The following is a 12,657-nucleotide window of genomic DNA, read 5'->3' as shown; positions in this document are numbered from 1 at the left end:
TACTGTACTTTTAATGGTCCCTGGTCCTCATCTACTTCTCTTATTTGATAAGAGATATATATGACCTGAGAGCTGAGATAATTTCAGTATTGGAATGAGTGTTGTGTCTTGAATTTGCTCCAAATTAATAGCCTCTGTCTGTTTCAAACTTCGATCAGCCTCGAACTTATATAACCTGCACTCCATTAGTACTATATCCTTAATGCCATAACAATCAGAAAGCATGTGAGTTAAATAACGTCTTCCAGCCCCATTCCCTGTGTGCAATATAAAGCTTAACATCTTCGCCCTCATAAATGTAGTTCATGGCCAGCAAGCGATTTTGACCAGCATTCCGAGAGTCTGGATCAATTTTCAAACACCGCTCATATGCCTCTATCGCAAGCATGATATTACCTGTATCCCTGTGCAAAACCCCTAGATTATTATAATCTTCTGCATATGCAGGATTTTCCATTATAGCCTTTTCAATCATGCTTGCAGCAGCATCCATTTTACCCTGGACAGTGTAGACCACACCAAGATTATTAAGAGACTGTGAAAAACTATGTTTGATCGACAAAGCCATCTGGTAGCACTCCACAGCTTTGTCAAGATTATCCCTGTCTTTATAAATGACTCCTAAATTATTGCATGCTTCCGCACAATGTGGATTGAAGTGCAGGGCGAGCTCATACATCACAATTGCCATGTCAAATTTTAGTAATTCACCATATACGACACCAAGATTATACATAGCATCTGCATAGTGCCAATTATAAAGCAATGCCTTCTTGTAATGAGCTATACCCTGATGTATATCTCCTTCACGCTTCACCTTTGTACCAAGGTCTGTAAGGGCTATAGTCATGTTATTCTTAGCAATTTCAAAATTTGGAGATACAGTCAAACACCTCTCATAACACGCAATAGCTGCATCCACATCTCCACGGTTCTTATACATCACACCCATGTTGCGATATGCTTCAGCATACATAGGCCTTTGCAATGCAGCTTTTTCATAGCAATTAAGTGCCATATCATATTGCATCATTTCTGAATAAACCACCCCCAAATTATACTAAGCAATAACATAGCGGCTATCTGCTTTTAGAGCTTCAGAGTACTTCTGAATTCCTTCATGGACATTTCCTGCAAGTTTCAAACTGGTCTCAAGGTCTGTCAAGACAATTGCCAAGTACTCCGCAGCAAGCTTGTATGTAGGATCCACTACAAGAGCCTTCTTATATGCCTCTGCTGCTTCTAGCAAGTGCCCTTCATCTTGTTCTTACCTCCGCTTCTTCAGCGCATCATACATGGATACCTTTACCACAAAAGATTGTTCATCACATGATGCTGACAGCATAGAATCGCTAAGTAAATGTTGAGCAATTTCATCAAGAATCCGTTTGTGTGAAGACAAGTTGTTTTCCCTTGTATAACAGAGTTGCAAGAACGCATCTGCTTCATGATACCATGGACCATGTCGAAAATGCTTCTGTACAGCAATATATGCTGAGTGGAACGTATTCCAATACTCGTTCCTTCCAAAAGGTATGTAAGCTTTTAAGAGGTATTCATAAAACGAATCAACACCAGCACCAATTCCAGATGAACATTCAATCCATTCTCCAGTTAGTACATACAGCGTGGTTCCCATCAAATCCAAAGGACTCCGCATGCTCCATAATTTACAAACAACACACAATGCTGCTGCCTCATACTCAGGTCCTCGAGCCATAGCACCGCTTTTCCAAATTCCGAACTGTTTCCCAGAACAATTAAACTTGAAATTGATTCCATAAGAGTCAAAACTAACCCATTGTACTTCTCAGGTAAACGTTGAAGCTTAAGATTGCCAAGCTCTGCAAGTGAATCGTGGAGAGCGCCGAGCAGAGATATAGATTCACCATACTATCGAACAACTGCCACCACTCTGTATATTTTACATCAAGATTTAATATCCCACAGCCACAAACAAAGCAGCAATTCGACTTTTGAGAAGCTCAACGCCAAATAAACATGTTTTTACCGACATAGCCTGCCGTGTCAAGATGCCTTTTTTTTTTTAAATTCAATGCATGCATGCGCAATTTAGCGTGTGGCAACTTTTGAACATCTGGCAGCTATAAAGGCGCCACAATAACTTGAACATGATTAACTGCCTCTCTGCTCTAGCGTTCATCGGAAAATTTTCCCAGCAAACGGCCAAACCTTGGACTTCAAACATTGCTGATGAATCCCTCTCATTTACATTACTGAAATGCAGATCAAAACAAGATTCATGAACCTGCTCCCACTTATTCAAGAAAGAAACAAATCCACCATTCATACTAATGACATCAACAGGTCCATTATTTGAAATACAAACAGTCTCTGTTTCACCCAGATTTTGCATGTCATAGTTAGTTTCTGGGACAATCTTAAAGCCAGCAAACATTGAAGCGGCTTCAACTGCATTCCTTACATTGCCTTTCTCATCATTCTTAGCAATTAAAATATTTTCTTTGTTGATGACATTTCTACTGTCCTTGCTCCTCAACTCAACATTGTGGCCACACAGCAGTTTCATCGTGTCTCGCATTGCTTAAGTGGCTTTTATCATTTTGTTTTGTTTCTAATTCTACAGTATCCTGGATAGCTCCACCAATTTCGTAGCGCAGCCAGTGCAAGGTCAGTGTTTTCGCTACGAAATCACTAAAACAGATGGCGCTGCGAAACTGCTAACGGATTTATGCGCTGCAAAAACACCCTGTCTTTAAGCTAGGCTAAATTTTTTGGCAACAGAATTTTCAGTGATAATAGTAGGTAACCCCACTATATGGGGTTTGGGGTAGCTCCTTGGAAAATTTTGTTTTTTGACCCTATATTAGGTTGGGCGGAGTTACCTATGGTTTTGTGCATGATTTTTTGCACATGGTTTTGGATGCGAAGGTTTTATGTAAATGGTTTTGGACGCGATGGTTTTCAGTCCATGATATTGGATGCTTCGGCATGTATAAATATGTATTGTAACATTGAAAGGAACATAATGAAAAATCAAGCTGGTAGTCCCGATCTTGGGATCTAGGGGAAAATCTTTGTGTATATGTGTTTTATGTGTTATGCTCTCACATTGTTTACTTTCTGTGTTTTAGAATTCGTATGTAGGTAATTTTTGTATGGGGTTAAAACCTACAAAGTGAAGTGGATGGATTTGGTATCCTTGAGATACCCTATCTTACTGCTTGTAGCACACCCCGAGGTGTCCTCAGAACACTAATTTCCTCGTCACTATCAGATGCTCGCAACAGAGGACTGTGCTCAGCGCTTGAATCTAGGTCTCTTCTGAACGTTTTTCCACTTTTCATACCTCTCGTCAGATCTCTTCTAAACATTAATGTAATGGAATAACCCTTTTCTTGCACAATAGCATTTTAATCAAGTCTTCAAGGATTTCAGATACTTACCTCTTGGTCCTTTGAAGAATCATTGTTCAACTTTGATATAGCCTACAGATGTATCGATTGTGAACTTAGTGATGAATATGCCCAAAATTCTATCGATCCAATAATCAACAACCCTCACGATCTTGTTTTCGGAAGCTTCCAGATGCCTTACCAACTCTACAGTCCACATAATAGGGTTGTCCAACTTCCACGTACCCTCACTATCTGCCAATTTTGATAACCATTGGTGTAATTCGCATGGAAAAGAACAGAATAAAATTTCATGCTCATTTGTATATAAATATCTATTCAACCACTCATCCTTTGATAGATGCAGATTCCTATTTTCCTGAGCTACAAATTTGTGCAGCTTCCAATTTATCCACTTCTCGATTTCTTTCTTAGTTGGGAACCATTTATTCGACATCACACATTCCTCAGACAGATCTTGGTCCTAGAAATGGAACCATTGGTTGGCTTGATGGGTCTTGTTGGGCATGGAATCCCCCCAAGGCATGTTTTGGGGCTTAAAGCCCAAGTTTTGACCAAGTTCTTTGTAAAGACTCTGCGATTTGTGGGCACAGAGCGCGAAGTCATAATAGAGTCATAGGGTTGTCCGCCCTTGTTTTTGTAATGTAATGTCGGCTTGATAGACCTACCCATGGTCTGCGGACCATGGGATTGTATAAATAGAGCGAGGCTCTAAGTGTAGAAGATAGCGAAGAGAAATGAATAGAAAAGAAGCATGATGAGTCTAAGAGCTTGAGTCGAAGTGTAAAGTGTGTCTTGGGTCGTAGAGTAGGAGAAGGTTCTACAGCTGTGTGCGTAGAGGCTTAGTAGTCCGTAGTCCGCAGCTGAGTGCACGGACCCCTGTAGCTGAGTGCGCAGGGCAGGTCGAGTTTGTAACCGTGGGAAGAATTAATAAAGAGAAGTTTACCACATTTTTATGTATCTTTTCCTGCTTTATGTGTTATTGGGTATAATTTGCAATTTTACTGTTTATTTGTTATGCAAACTTATATGTATGTACTGTATAAATAAATATAACACAAAGCTTCTACTTACGCAAAGATAACTAACTGGTGTAATAAGGCAAGTAAGATCTTGGGTGTGATTTAGGGAAATAGTGCAGAACGTTGCTCTATTAGTCTGGAAGCCCCACAACACCTGTTTAGGGCTGCAAGAAGGAAAATGTATTAGGGCGCGAAGGCCAGGGAAGTGCGCAAAGCAACCTACACGCAGGGACTAGCAGTTGGACCAAATCAACCCCTCAGACATCTCAAGGGTGTGGAAACCTAGTTCTAGCACCCCCCCATACTACTTCGAGTGAGACCTCAGTCCGCACTCCGTGGACTGTTGCCGAAAGGGCCAGTAGTATAGGGATTTGTTTGGATAATTAACTTCAAACCTAGGTCAGGCCCCAACAAGCCAACAAATGGTTCTGTTGCCAGGACCGGGATCTACATAGAGATGTCTGATGTCATATCACTGGAATCCAACAAAGAAAGGAGTTGAAGATTGGTTAGATAGAAATATTCACGAGTTCGCGGTGCAGGAAAACAGGAATGCACGACTATCAAAAGAAGAGTGGTTAGACTGCTACTTATACACAGAGATAAATGAAATTTTCTTCGCATCTTTCCCTACTGAGCTATACGAGTGGATCACGAAGCTAGCAGATAGCCAAGGAAGGTGTAAACTCGACATGCCTATTGTGTGGACTCCAGAATTGGTGCTCAAATTGGAAGCATCAGAGGATAAGATCGCACGCACTATTGATCACTGGCTCAATCGAGTTATAGGAGGGTTCATCACTGTGTTCGCAGTAGATACTTCAGTCAGCTATAGCGAGGCAGAATGACGCTTCCTCAAAGGACCGTGAGGTAGGTATGTTAAGTCTTTGAACACTTAGATTAAAATTATATTGTGTGAAAAGCGGGTTATGCGAATAAATTGATGTTTGGGGCTATGCGAAGTGGGAGAATCTACAGAAACAAAGGTAGTGCGGAACTAGAAACTAGCCCCTTGATTTCACCTCCGCGAGGGGGCGAGGAAGAGCTCGTGAAGGTCTCACCAAGAAGTGCGATCAATTTGATAAGGCAGAGGATTCTGCGCATACCACCCCCACCCACACCACCGCCAGTTTCACTGTCTTCACCCCCATATTCACCCATACCACCTCTGCTACCACCACGAGTCAATATGGCGAGCACGATAAAGTTGCCAATGTTCAAGGGAGTAGGAAGTGAAGATCCAGACCAGTTTTGGTTTGTGACAAAAGCTGTATGGGAAGTGCAGGGAGTCATGGATGATAATATAAAAGAAAACAACATTGGTCAGTGCTCTATAGGATCACGCGCTGACCTGGTACATCAAGCATTCCCATGACAATTCGAATGCGGGGATCGTAGATATTCAAACTGCGCTAAATAAAGAATTTAGCAGCCCGAAGTCAGAAGCGCAGTCGATCATTGGATTCAAGGAAATCACAATGCTACCAGGCGAGACTCCTTGGGAGTTAGATTAGAGACTGAAGTGCACAATTCGCGAAGCTAACATGATGCTGACGGATGAACAACACCACGAATGGTTTGTAGCATCGTTAACGCCGCATTTAAGGAACCCGATGTCACAACAAAGGCTAACAAATCGCATAGAGGCCTTGGAGATCGCAATGAGATTGCATGAGACCCCAATATAGGATCATAACCTGGGAGTTCAACAGATCCACGCGCAGTGGAAAAACTTGTGCCTTGAGATGCAGAGTCTGAAACAAGACAGGACAACTCACCCAGAAGTGCGCGACGAGGTATGATGCGTAAAGTGCAAGGGTCAAGGACATGACAAGGAACACTGCCTGGTGTTCGCGAACTACCTCGCGGGAGGAGGACCAATGCCATTAATACTGAAGGCGCAAGCAGGACCGAGTGTGACACCTACATTATGGTGCGTGATTTGTCAGATAGGAGGAAAGCATGCTATAGATAACTGCCATTTATTGCAGAAGTACACGCAGAATTCACAACAATTGTTCTGTAATTTATGTAGGTCAGTGGGCCATGATGAGCACATCTGTAGAAGTTATGAGCTGATGATGGATCGAACTCCTACCTACAGAGTTCAGGCCGAAATGCGGCCCCTTGACCAGAACGCAGGGATGGCACAAACCGGATTTTAGGGGCATGGACGAGGCCGAGGTGGAGGAGGACCTGGAAGAGGTCATGGACAACTGATATGTTACAATTGCAGAGGGCCAAGACATTATGCCCATGATTGTATGAATCCAACACAGCCATCATGCTTGTATTTTACATTGTTTGATCATGAGACGGAGGATTGTCCCACACTAATAGCAAGGTTGCACGATAAAGGAGCACTCCAACCTCCCCCGACTTAGAACCTGCAAATGATGAGGTTTGAGCCACGCGAGGAAGACCCTAATGTGAATATTATGCTCCGAAGTGGAATTACGACAAGGGATGACAAGGGCAAGCAACTCGAAGAAAGTACTTGGGTTCGCAAGGCTCCAACGAAGGAACCAGAGTTTGATTTGGAGCACGCTAAGGAAACCTTCATGGAAGCTAAGAAGAGCTTCACTGATGCCTCCACTTCAGGAAGAAAAGACAGACCAGAGTCGGAAATGGACCCATCGATGCTCACAATGTTCCTGGAAACATGCATGAAGCTGTTGCGTGACAGCAAGGCTGTAAAGGGGCTGCAGGAACTCATAACTATATGCATTGGGACCCCACGAGGAGAACCGCGCATAGTCCAGAAGCTTAGAAAGCACACAACGAGGATGGGAAGGGAGATGATATTGACAACGCAGATTGGAGAATATGAAATGGACCAAGTGATTCTAGACCTAGGATCAGACGTGAATGTTCTGCTGAAGCAAACATGGGAGTGCATGGGAAGGCCTATGCTGCAATGGTCTCCTATCCAACTGCGAATGGTGAACCAGCAAAAGATCCTACCTATGGGGAGATTGCAGGGAATCACAGTGGATATCGAAGGAGAAAGCGTGCTAGCAGATTTTGAAATAATAGAGATTGTTGATGATAGCAATCCCTACCCTGCGCTACTAGGAATAGATTGGGCCACTAACATGAATGGAGTGATAAATTTGAAGAAGCGCAAGATGATTTTTGAGAAAAATTCTCTGCGCGTAGTTGTATCGTTGGACCTTGTAGAAGGATCGCGCTACACGGAGCGAGTGCGTGACTATGATAGCGACGACGATTTGGACTACATCTACCAGATAACCGCGTGAGAAAAAAACTAGGTGAATCCAACCATGGATGGATGAATCTCATGGGAGCGTAAAAGCTCCTGCACATCAGATTTTGACGAGGAAATAGAATGATGGAAAAATTGGTTACACGAGGTAACCACGCTAAACTGTAACATAATGACAAGATCATTACGCTGCGTATCAACGGAGGTAAGGGATCTTCCTATGTATGATGGATTAAGTGAGGTAGATGAATTCCTGAATAGATTTGAAAGAGAAGTGTCGGAGTAGCAACATGTCGAAGCTTTGAAATGGGTGCTGCGCGCTATGCCTGTGAGGTGGTGGGGTATGCACCAAAGAAGCTTTGAGGAATGGTGTGAATGCAGGAGGATGATGCGCATGTAATTTGGGAAGCCTCAGATGTGATTAACAGACAAGATTGTCAGACGAGACGGTCCGTGCGCCCACCTGTCCAGATGGATGCAGGCATATGGTATGAAACCTGCACGGATGCACACAGTCTTTGCATTAGGAGACACGGTCAGTAAGCATGTGCGGGTGAGGAAATGGCACAAACAACCCCTTTGGTTGAAACCATGGAGTATGGAAAGAATAAGTGCGCAGAAGGTCATCCTTATTGAAGCCTTTAACGAAGTATGTAAAGTGCTGAACAAGGTCCACAATCCGCAGTGGACTGATTGGGACCTGCACGTACCAGTGGTTCTATGGACTTATAGGACCACGTGCAAGAAACTGACGACGTAGGCACCTCCGAGGTTGGAGTATGAAGCAAACGTTGTAATCCCCATAGAGCATGAAATTCCTAGTCTGCACATGGTAGCACTGGCAAATATGACGGTTCGTAGAGCCTTGGAAGAAGGGATCGCACAGCTGAATGAAGCAGAATGCTTGGGACCTGAGGAAGAAATCCAACAGGGTAATTTTAGGCTCCAAGAACTTGGGAAAGAAAGGGTGCGATTAAGGGAGAAAAGTGCTCTGGTGGAAGCGGAAGTCAAGAAGCTTGAGGACGAGATAAAGGAAGATTTTCTCGATAAGAAGACCAGGGTGATAAAATAGGCTACGCATGATCACGCTGACAAATTTGGGGACTATCACCACGAATCGATCATCCTAATGCCTTGGCTTGGACCGCATATTACTACACGAATCAACCATGGTGGTGCGCTGCAGATGATAAAGTGTGCAACACCGCTAGTAACAATAAAAGGTGGGTACTTTTCAGGAAAAGTGATGGATGACCGGAGGAAACCATATACAGGTGGCGCGGCCACCTGACTAGCCGAGGGAAGTACAATCTTAACACTCCAGGCAGTTGAAAGGAGGCGTGGGACTATAAACTACTCTGCCCAAGAACTATGCAATGTTGGAGTTGTGTGCAGGAGTAAGGTGTCACAAGGTCCGCGGCCATGCAAGGGAGGATGCGCTGCTGCATGGGTTGGCCGGAAAGTGACCATTGGAGTCACTATTCACGATGTGATGCTCGACTTGAGACCAAATGGAGCGGGCGGCAAGAATTTAAGATGTGATTTATGGGCAATATTTGGGAAAATATGCCACCAAGGGAACATTAATGAACTGGATTTGGGGGGAATGGTCAAATTCAAATTCAAAAGGACAAAGGGCTGCCCAGCAAACAACACCTGGTCATTTTTGAATTGAGATGTTGTATACCCTGCGCATTCTGAGCAGAGCCCTGGTTGACCTGTGCAGAGCGTTGATTGAGGCCCTGAGTACACGAGTGATAGATTTCTGGATGGACATGATGGAAGCATCTAAGGAAGTTATGGTAATTGCAGAGATGACCACCGAAGAGGCTGCGCAGGCCCTGACTATGGGGGATGCCCCTGAAGGCGCCGTGATTGTGGCAGAAATCTCTAAATCACCGCACACACTAAGGCCAAAGAAAGACAAACAGATGATGGTTCCCGTACGTGTGTCCTTGCAAAACCCGTTGCACACCAGGTTAACAATGGAGGAGAAAGGGAAAGCCGTTAACTTGGAAACCGAAGAGGAGGAGGAAGACCTAGAGGATCTTATCATTGAAGAAGATGAGGAAGAAGGCATGGAGGAAGAAACTGAGCCTGCGCACCCTCCAACAAATCTGCCCACCTATTTCCCCCCACAGAAAGGGAAGGAAAAAGTGCCCAAGGATCTCAACGAAATAAAGAGCTCTCTCCAGACCCCGCTCCTCCTGGACGACATCATTTTTTAGGGCACGCACCTGGGACGAGTGCCTAGCTTGAAATTTTAAGATTTGGATCTCGCTGACCATAAGAAGTTCCCTCACCTAGAGACCACACAGCTCATGAAGCCCAAACAGAACACCGTGGCGGGGGTTACCAAGTTGAAGCCACGAAAGTGGTTACACGGAGTGGAAAAGGTAGGGTTACTAAACTTGCTCTAGGTGCCGCATTTCCATCGCGCCCCAATAACAATTTTCGTCATCAGGCAGCTGCTCTGCCTGGTGCATGGTGGGTCTTTGTGGCTAGAGGAGCCCATCCCCATCACAGACCACTTGATTCACCGCATTACCCATCTCCCATGCAAAGGAGAGGACCCCACAGACATCTTAGAGGGGAAGAGCAGTGACTTGGCCATTGCGGAGGCCATGAAGAAGAAATACAAATTGGAGAAGAAGAAAAGGGGCTACATCATATCTAGCATCAACAACAAAGCAGTAAAGGTGGTGACCCAAAGATTGGCAAGTAAAGTTATGTGCAAGTGCCACATGGACGAGGTACCTACGCCGGTGGTGGCACTTACTAAGCAATGCGCGGAGGGGGTCCAGTTCAACTGGTTCAAGTTCCTATGCAAGGAGTTATTGGAAAGTTGCCGCGAGGCCCAGGAACAAGGCAAAACGTTCCACTATGCATGGCTTCTACTGTCCATAGTGCTCATGACAGGAGAATTACCAGAGGACAGTCAGTTCCCCATAATTGACAGAGATCTGTTGGAGGCCACGAAGTATGCTTCACTCTGGGCCACAAAGGATGTGAATCGGATCTGCGACAGTAAGATATTCTGGGTGTTCATGGAAATGAAAATCAGAATGGGGATTAACCGTAAGCTGCTGTTATCACCACTGTCTACAATAGCCTACAAAGTTTTGCGGAATTTAAAGCGGATCTACACAACATCTATATTAGAGCACGCAAGGAACCGACCAAGCAATGGAGAGAGCTACCCTTTGTAGTTACGGATGACATAATTTTTTATTTACTAGAGACATGTCTGCCGAAGTGGCGTGCCCTAGACATCACAGTAATAGAGAAGTCTGTGGCGCAGAGGAAGAAAGAGGAGGCCAAATTGTGCATGGCGTAGTTGGCAGAGAAGAGAAGGCAAGAAGCAGTGGTAGCAAAAGCCTAGGAGGCATGGGACACTACGTAGACAGTAGCAGTCACAGCATAGGAGGCAGTTGAGAAGGTGCACGAGGGCCAGAAGTCACCTTTTCATGGACAGGAAACCATGGAAGAGGAGGACGGCACAGAGTTATTCAAGTTCATGGACTCATCAAGGATATAAAGGTTAAACTCACTACATGTCATAATGTAGCTATGGTAATGGATATTGTCGTCATAGATGTTCCTAATGTATGGGGCATGCCCTTATCGCTACTCTCGATGGAAGATCATTATTTTTTTGTATAGGGAGTGTGATATGAAATATCACATAAAATATCTCAAGGAACCTATAATTATATCTCTAGTATTGATAGACAACCTAGAACTCATCATGCATCTAATTTAGTGACACAAATACAAGACCATTCATAGGAACTATCTATAATTTTCTTTCTTTGAAAAGAAAAAAAATGAGGATATTACATTAGAAAGGGAAGATGAGATTTTAAACCTTGAGATTCCTTAGTAGTAACTTGGTCCTGAAAATGTTACGAATGTTGAGAGACTAAAAGAAAGCACCAATGATGACTTTGGGGGTGGTATGCCATATTAGTGATGGAATTTCTTTATGGGGTTACTAATTTCCACTCATGATAATATACATGAGACTATGAACTCTAAGTCAAGTGATTTTGGTCAAAAGGTGAAAAAGAAGAATACAAAGAACTAAGAAAGGCCCAAATCACAAGACCAGAGGGGAATATTTTGAAAAAGGAGACTTTGTGCTTGTAGAAAATGACCCCTTGGTGAAGGGAAGTTTCCTTTTCCAGTTCATGGTCAACCTCTTAGACCTTATGTTTCTGCTTGAGTATTCGATGATTGTTTAAATAAGAATTAGATAGATTGTGTGATATGCATATTTATTTAGCACCCTTCATTTCTTTCTTATCATGCCAATTTTGTTAATTTGGCAGCTTAGGGAAAAATTACCTCATTTGGAAAACCTTCCTCATTAAGAAATACCCCCTCAACCCTTGGAAGAATTTAATTAAGATAATTTTTAAGATGAAACCCACATATGCACAAAAGTACAAGTCGCCCTGGGCAAGCTAATTCAACCTCATAAGTCTCATAAAAGTAGACCTAATGTCACATCACTTTTGAGCATCATTATCACACATCCTATCTTCTCTCTCTTCTCTTGATTTGTTCATATAGGTTTACAATTGGAGGTTTGATCTCATAGTGTGAAGGGAAGGAGGCATTTTTTTATTTCTGTGTTCACTTTCTGTTTAGGACAATTTGACCAATTGTTGACTTGGTTTGAATTGGAAAATTTTCACCTTGGAAGGCTGAATTGATTGGTGAAGGAATTGAAACTTTCTAGGATGTCTGAACTCTGTTAACTGCAAACTTTGAATGAAGTTGACCACATAAAATTTGAATTTTGACGACAAAGTTTATATCTCCTTTGATCGAGTTTTCGAGGACTACTTTGACTAAAGTTTGACCAACAAGGAAGGCCACATTTATTGGCAGGTTGATCAAACATTTTGGAGCAGCTTTGAACATTGACTTTTTTTATTGGTTAGGGCATCTTTGAATACTATTGACTTTGACCAAATTGCATATTTGACTGATTGACCAGATTTGA

General features: G+C 43.2%; 1 pseudogene; it reads right to left on the bottom strand.

Annotated features, from left to right (window-relative positions):
* Positions 1–214: 214 nt before the first annotated feature.
* On the bottom strand, positions 215–2,563 carry LOC149220120 (putative UDP-N-acetylglucosamine--peptide N-acetylglucosaminyltransferase SPINDLY; annotated as a pseudogene).
* Positions 2,564–12,657: the final 10,094 nt, after the last annotated feature.

The sequence above is a fragment of the Pinus tabuliformis genome, chromosome Q (genome assembly GCF_031772625.1).
Source record: "Pinus tabuliformis cultivar Carrire ecotype Pingquan chromosome Q, CPIR1, whole genome shotgun sequence".
Classification (NCBI taxonomy): Eukaryota; Viridiplantae; Streptophyta; class Pinopsida; order Pinales; family Pinaceae; genus Pinus; species Pinus tabuliformis.
The sequence above is the reverse complement of the archived record's forward strand: the minus strand, read 5'-3'. Positions and strand labels throughout refer to the sequence as shown.